The sequence below is a fragment of the Saccopteryx leptura genome, chromosome 3 (genome assembly GCF_036850995.1).
Source record: "Saccopteryx leptura isolate mSacLep1 chromosome 3, mSacLep1_pri_phased_curated, whole genome shotgun sequence".
In the NCBI taxonomy this organism is placed as follows: Eukaryota; Metazoa; Chordata; class Mammalia; order Chiroptera; family Emballonuridae; genus Saccopteryx; species Saccopteryx leptura.
Genome location: NC_089505.1, coordinates 23,505,787 through 23,514,277, shown reverse-complemented (window position 1 = coordinate 23,514,277; position 8,491 = coordinate 23,505,787). Strand labels below are relative to the sequence as shown.

The 8,491-nt window shown below is 37.4% G+C and overlaps 1 pseudogene; it reads right to left on the bottom strand.

Moving 5' to 3' along the window:
* Positions 1-5,366: 5,366 nt before the first annotated feature.
* Positions 5,367-6,454, bottom strand: LOC136397167 (serine/arginine-rich splicing factor 3 pseudogene; annotated as a pseudogene).
* Between the last annotated feature and the right edge of the window lie 2,037 nt (positions 6,455-8,491).

Genomic DNA, 8,491 nt, shown 5'->3' with positions numbered 1-8,491 from the left:
TTTGAGTTCACGCTCAATCCAGCACACAAGTTTTTCTTGTTTTTTCTTGAGCTCAAATCTTTTTAAAATGATTCTACTTTTACCCAGAATTTTTGTATATTTCAAGCAAAAAAATTCTGTATATTTCAAGCAGAAATTTTTTTTATTTTATCAGTCATCCATGTTGCTGTAAACCACTTCCATTTATTTTTCACTTGTCAATTATTTTTATGAGAAAAAGCTAATAAGCGAAATCAAAAGAAGTGCAGTTGCCATAATGAGAGATTACAATGTCTTTGCAAACTGGAATATGAAAACAGATGTTAAAATTGGTGCAGAGAATGGCCTTGAGCATCACAAGACCTTTCCACTTTGCAACATCATAGCTCTAAAAATTCACCTGATTTTGTTGAACATGTTAGGAAAAACAAAAAAACAAAAAAACAAAAAACAAAGACATAGCAGTACAAAATGTATCTTGCGTTCAAGTTCTTATAAAAGTCTATAGTAAAATTACTTTATGAAATAGCTTTAGAAATAGCCTACTCCAGCCTGACCAGGCGGTGGCACAGTGGATAAAGCATCAGACTAGGATGTAGAGGAGCCAGGTTCAAAACCCCAAGATCACCGGTTTGAGCATGGGCTCATCTGGTTTGAGCAAGGCTCACCAGCTAGAGCCCAATGTCATTGGTTTGGGCAAGGGGTTACTCATTCTGCTGTAGCCCCCCCCCCCCCATCAAGCCATACATGAGAAAGCAGTCAATGAACAACTAAAAAAGGAGCCGCAATAAAGAATTGATGCTTTTCATCTCTCTTGTTTCCTGCCTGCCTGTCTCTATCTGTCCCTCTCTCTGACTCTCTAAAGTTCCAGGATTCCATTCTTCTTCTTTGACATTAGTGTCCTTTCTAGTTTGTGCTTCCCTAAATTTAATTTAGAAAGTTCAAAATATTTAGGAATACCATATTTTAATTTACCCCAGAGACAACTTTTAATTTGAGTAAGTTTTTTGAAAGCTAGAGTTCATCATTTACTGCTTGTTCATCCATACATACTAAGCAATTGGTAAGCAAAATAACAGGAATTACATCATTTACAATTGTAATTCTCATACAAATTAAATGTTGGGGTTTTTTTATTTTGCTTTGATTCCAGTAATTTCCTTCCAACTCTTAAATCCTACTGTGTGTGTGCATGTGTGTGATAACCCCATAAAAAACTACACACATTAGATTGCTTAAACAAAATAACAACAACAATAAAGCTCAAAAAGTCTAGTTTATGAATCATAACTCTTCGTAAAGCTGAAAGAACAGTGCTGGAGGCAGAAAGTCATGAAAAGAACTATAGTCATCCCAAATGTCAGATATGAAGACAAAGTGCTAATATATGGAAAAATGATCAAAGTAGAAGAAAATATTGTGAAACACCATCTAATCATACTTGCATAGTGACAGGGATACATTCTGAGAAATGCATCATTAGACAATTTGTCAATGTGCCTACATCACAGGGTGCACTTGCACAAACCTAGCTTGTATAGTCTACTACACACCAGGCTGCATACCTGTATGAAATGTTACTGTATTGAATACTGTAGGTAAATGTAACACAATGGTGAGCATTTGTATACATAAACATATCTAAACGTAGATAAAGTACAGTAAAAATATGATATGAAAGTTAAAAATTGGTACACTCGCATAGAGCACTTACCATGAATCGAGCTTGCAGGACTGGAACTTGCGCTACGTGAGTCAGAAAGTGTGTGGTGAATGAATGTGAAGAACTGACATTAGTGTACAGGCCTATAGATCTTATAAACACTGTACTTTGGGGCTGGAGTAAATTTATAAAAGATATTTTATAAATTTATAATAACAGCTTAAAAAACAAAAACATTACACAGCTGTTCAATACATTTCTCTTAATATTCTTATTTTATATGCTTTTATCTATTTAAAATTTTATATTTCCTTACTTTTTAAACTGTTAAAAAGTTTCCTTAGTTTAAAAACTAAGACACAAAAACACACATTAATCAAGGTCTACATGGGGTCAGATCATTAATATCGCTGTCTTCCACCTCCACATCCTGTCCCACTGGTTGGCTTTCAGCAGCAATAAGATGCATGAAGCTGTCAGATCTCCTGTGATAACAATGCCTTCTTCTGGAACGCCTCCTGAAGGACCTGCCTAAGGCTTTTCTCAAGGAAGTGTCACTTTTCTAAGAAATATGTCCATAGTGGTTTTCTTAGTTTGTTTCAATTTTTCATCATAGATTGGCTTATAAGTAGATAGTACACCATGAACATTCCTCTCTTTTAATGAAACATTTTGACATGAGGTCCATGTTTTCAAACTTTTTAAGAAGCTTATAGAAGTCTTAAAAAACTTCTGTAGGGCCCTGGCCGGTTGGCTCAGTGGTAGAGCGTCGGCCTGGTGTGCAGGAGTCCCGGGTTCGATTCCCAGCCAGGACACACAGGAGAAGGCCCCATCTGCTTCTCCACCCCTTCCCCTCTCCTTCCTCTCTGTCTCTCTCTTCCCCTCCCGCAGCCAAGGCTCCATTGGAGCAAAGTTGGCCCTGGCGCTGAGGATGGCTCTGTGACCTCTGCCTCAGGCACTAGAATGGCTCTGGTTGCAACACAGCAACGCCACAGATGGGCAGAATATTGCCCCCTGGTGGGCATGCTGGGTGGATCCCGGTCGGGCGCATGCAGGAGTCTGTCTGACTGCCTCCCTGTTTCCAACTTCAGAAAAATACAAAAAATAAAATTTAAATTTAAAAAAACCCTCTGTAAACCCTTAACTGAATTTTCTTGAGTATTTTTTTCTTTTTCTTCTGTAGTTTTCTTTTATCTTGAATCTTATTTAGCTATGTGTTCCTGTTCCCATTCCAACAATTCCTCATTACTCAATTCCTCAGTAACCACCTCTAGGTGCTCCTCAATATCATCATCCACATTCAGGTTAAAAAATTATTTGCCACCTCAACACAGCCTTGAGGATTTTTGCAACTTCCTCATCCTTGGCAAATTGTTTGAAGTTATGCATGAACCTTTTGAGTGTCTCTTTCCAGATGATATTGTACATTCCTTGGGAATATCACCCAGACCCATGCAATGTTTCTGCTGTTTTATGCTTCCACAATTACATCAGTGTCTTCCTCAGTTGCAACAATAGCCTGGGCAAAGGTCCTCCTCAGGTGGTAGGTATTTAAAGCTGCCATGACTCTGGGATCCATTGTTGAAAGCAAAAGTATGGTGTTTAGAGAGATAAACAGCATTTTGATATTTGGATCAAGATTACCAAAAAAAGGGGTATCCAATTATATGATCAACAATGAGCAAAATTTTGTAAGGTATGTTATTCTTCAAATAGTACTCCATTTTCTTGACGTAACAACTCAAGAAAGCATTTTAGAATAGAGTGAGAGTCATCCATGACCTTTCTTTTTCTTTAATTTTATTTTTCTTTTACAAAAATAAAGAATATATGCACCCTGTATGTTCACTGCAGTCGTATTTACAATAGCTGATTTTAGTTCTTGAATATTTTTCAAATATATCTGCTCCTCTCCAAACCTAGGCCAGAATTTATACAGACATCATCTTTGAAACCTTGCATACTATAATCAATTTTCCTCATAAAAGCCAGAATAACCTTGCCCAAATATCAAATATCAAAAATGTCATCACCCCTTAAATGCTTTCTGTAGCTTCCTACTGCTTTCAATACAAATCCCATAAAGCAAGTTTCAAGATCTCTATTGTCTACTTTACCTTTGGTCTTCCGGTAAATGTTGGCTCTTGGATGTTGTTCAATATCTCTATTCTTTCGTGTGTGTGTGTGTGTGTGTGTGTGTGTGTGTGTGTGTGTGTGTGTGTGTGTTTACATGGATTCAAGTGTCCCACTAAATATAAAACCCTCATCCCTGTGTCCCTTTTTATACCCCTTTGCCCCCCTCCCCCTAACTCCCTGCCCCATTCCCTCAAGGATTTTCAGTCCTGTTATCTATATCTCTGTGTTATGTACAGATAATTTCACTAATCCCTTCACCTTCTCTGATCCTATCTCCTCATTCCTCTTCCCTCTTACTACTGTCCTCTGGTCCATGTGACCCTGCCTCTGCCTCTATTCCATTCCTCAGTTCACTTTGTTCATTAGATTCCACAGGTAAGTGAGATCATATGATATTTGTCTTTCTCTGTCTGGCTTATTTCACTTAGCATAATAATCTCCAGGTCCATGCATGTTGCCGCAAAAGGTATTGCAGCATTGATTACAATAGTCAAGATCTGGGAAAAGCGCAAGTGTCTGTCAGTGGACAAGTGTATTAAAAAGCTGTGGTACATATACACAATGGAATACTACACAGCTGTGAAAAACAAGGTCTCTATTCTGACTAAATTATTATCCTATCACCTTCATCTAAAAGTCCTTAAACTTTCTTCTGGTCTCATGTGAGATGCCATTTGTTTCAAGAAATCTTTTATGAGCCCCAAGACTGCTTAGTCCTACATTCCTTCCCATAGAACCTGTATTCACTCATTACTCAAAGTTATAAGTACCAGCTATGCTTTATTTATTATCACTTTTAGTGGATTTTATATTTTTCCCATCTTTGTATATCAGCATCTGGCAAAGTGCCTGAATCACGGCACATACTCAATATATAATTGTCAAATAACTATTGTGTGGTTATATAGTGACACCAATTTGTAATTTAATATTTGTAATTTAAATCACAATGTTATAATAGAACCACATAGACCTGCTAGATGAACAGGGGAAAAGAAGTAAGCATTCAGTAATTTTATATAAAAAGAAAATACAGATAAGTCTATTTGGATATCAGATATAACTGGTTGATTTATTATTGAAAAAGGGTCTCAGTAGTTGAGAAATAATAGAATAAAAATATGAAAATAATCTACAGGGGCAGAAGCAATAGAAACAAAGAGAATATCTTTTGGTTGCCTGGGCTGAGATAAAGGAAGTGAAATTGATGGAGATGGGCCCAGGAGTAATAGAAATGTTTTTATTCTTGATTCTGTTGTTTGTTTGTTTTGTTTTGTTTTTTTGTAACCAAAACTTTAATCCCAAGGATTCTCACAAAACATATTACAAATGACAGCATGAAAAAAAAATTTGTGCACAGTAACTCAAAATTCAGCTCTACAATGTACCCTTAAACTGGCAGGACACTGGTATCGTTGAATAGTCTCAAATTTCCAAATGAAGAATGTTATTACAAAGGGTTATATGTTCATATACAGCAACCATATAAAAAATTTATGACTGAAAGCAAAGAAAGGTAAACTAGCTTTCTTAAAACTTCTTAAATTCTACACCAACTGGAGAACTTCCTTCCGCCCAGTGTAAAGACTAGTTAAAATTTTTTAAGACTCTAGTTTAATTTTGCAGCTTTAATTTTTACCTATACTGGCTTGTGTTCACAGCAGCTTTTGAGACTGCTCATTCAATTACAGCTGCATATTACATCCCAGCTATGGAAAGTCTAAGTTCAAATTTTGCCAGTCTTGTTTCCACAGTATTAAACATCACACTTAAGCTGGGCAGGAGTTTAGAGGTTTATTATCAGTCTACCCAAGACTAAAGTTCAAAGCAAATTCAATTTTGCTTAAGGGAACATTGTAAAGTAATAATTCTTGATATTAACATGCCTCATATGATCCACTTTAAACCATAGAGAATTACATCTTTATGTGTCACTGTTCCAAGACAAACAAATGTGAACAGCTAATATATCTTAAAAATGTACCAAGCTTATGAAGTCTCAAACAAAACTTGAATTTTCTGTACATACTCCTGTCAAATGAAGGGATTTCCTGTACACCACACCTCTTGCAAACTGGTCTTCTATTTCCTTTCATTTGACCTAGATCGGTTACGAGACCTAGAGAAATATCGGGACGGCTTGTGATTTCTCTCCCGAGACAGTGATCTCTCTCTTCTCCTATCTCTAGGAAGGGACCTGCTCCGGCTGCAGGAGAAGCTTCTCCGTCTTGGAGATCTGCGCCTAGGTGGAGGACTCCTCTGATAATCATCTCCAGGGCGACGACCCCAAGAGGGAGGTGGGCCACGATTTCGACTTCTCTTTTCACCATTTGAGAGTTCCACTCTTACCTGGCAGCCACACAGTGTTCTCCCATCTAGCTCTCGGACAGCATCGGCTGTATCTCGGGGATCTTCAAATTCAACAAAATCAAAGCTGGGAGGGTTTCTAGCAACCCACACACTTCGGAGTGGTCCATAATAGCCAAAGGCTCGCTCCAACTCAGTCTTGTTACCGTTGTTTCCAAGATTACCTACATAAACCTTAAAATCCAATGGACAGGAATCACGATGCATTTCGAGATCTTGAGTTAGAAATGCGGCGGCTCCAATCTACACACACCCTCGGACGGCTCTTCCTCTCCCCTCCGCCCAGCTCCCAAACACCCTCAACCCTACCCTGCGTCCATGAAATGGCGGGCTTCTGTAGTTTTTACATGGTTGTATAAATGTGTTGAAACTCACCAAAATGTATACTTAAAAGAGGTACATTATACCTCAATTAAGTTGATTTTTAAATGCTTCAGTAATTTAAACAGCTTCTCAATAACATTTCCAGCACAGAAAGTGTTCAAAGGTTTTGTTATTGGAAGAAAATAGTGTGTAATAATATTATTTTAAAATTCTAAATAGTAGTAATAATGCTGAACTCAGTTTAAAGAGCATTTTTTGGTAGTTTGTGTATAAAAAGAAATTAATGAGTCTCACACTAATTTTATTCAATGATTAAATTACCCAACTACTGATCTTTTACTTGTTTATTCATAGACCATCAGGTAATTAGAACTCTCTCTACTATATCATCTGCCAGCTGTGAGGAGAATGAGAACAACAGTTATTCATTTCAGTGGGAACATTATTATTCATATAGGAAAGAGAAACTTTGAAGCTGTTAAAAATAGGGCTAGACCTATTTCTTTTCCTTTTCATCTGTATTTGTTGAATAAAAAGCCAGAACTACCTAAAGATTTATATATCTACATGGATATGCAATTAATTAAATCTTATTTATTTATTAGAACCACCTAATATTATTGTATTATAGTACCGGGAGTTATTTTAAGGAATAAGAAAAAAAATTAGTCCTGAGTTTTAATAGTTTATAGATATTCCTTTCTTAACACACATTAATCTTTATCTAGAAAATTCATGACATGCTTAATACCATATCAAGGCAAACTGAGTAAAGCAAGGGGAGTTATCTTAGTGCATTTGGACTGTTAAAACAAAATATCACAGACTGGGTGGCTTATAAACAACAGAAATATCTCACATCTGAGCTTGGCAATCTGAGATCAGTATGCCAGTAAGGTAGGGTTCTGGTGAAGGCCATTTTCCAAGGTGCTGATGTGCGGGTTCAGAAAAAATTTTACTGTTTCTTACCTTCTAAATTCTTCAAACAGGACTAATAACCAAATTAGCAGAGATAGATTAGCAGATGTATAAAGTTTATTACAAATGTACATACTGGGGATATCATAAGATATGAGACCCAAAATGCTTTGGGAAGTTGAGATTTATATGTCATTGTGGACAAAGAAAGGGGGGCAGGTGTCTGAGATATCAAAGGACAGACAATTTACAGGGAGCTGAGGAACAGCCAAATAGATATGGGAGGCAAGTTTTCTTCTGGCAACCAAGAAACGATCGGACACATCGAGAAACAATGGAAAATGGAGAGTTTGGGGCACTTAGCGACCATGTCTGTACATGGAGCCTTTCTATCTATTGGGGTTTTTTTTATTGGTTTTAATTTATTGTGTTTACATAGATTCTAGTGTCTCCCTGAATGCACTCCCCTCCCCTGTATTCCCCACAACATCCCCTTTGTCCCCCTCCCCTTAGTGCCCTCCCCCTTCCCTTCAGGTTTATCCCATCCTATCATCCCGTTTCCCTCTGTCCTCTTTTCCTCTGGTCCCTTTAATCCCTCCACTAAGTTCTGTTACTCAGTTCATTTTGTTCATTGGATTCCTCAAATGTGTGAGATCATATGATATTTTTCTTTTTCTGCCTGGCTTATTTCACTTAACATAATAGTTTCCAGGCCCATCCATGTTGTCGCAAAAGGTAGAATTTCCTTCTTTTTCATGGCCCCATAGTATTCCATTGTATATACGTACCATAGCTTTTTAATCCACTCATCGGCGAGAATGTGGAGAAAAGGAAACCCTCCTGCACTGCTGGTGGGAATGCAGACTGGTGCAGCCACTGTGGAAAGCAGTATGGAGATTCCTCAAAAAATTAAAAATAGAACTGCCATTTGACCCAGCCATCCCACTTTTAGGAATATATCCCAAGAACATCATATCACTGATTCAAAAGGAGAAATGCACCCCCATGTTTATGGCAGCATTGTTCACAATAACGAAGACCTGGAAACAGCCTTTCTATCTATTGTTAAAGTGAATATGTTAAGACTCTTTTCTTGGGACAAGT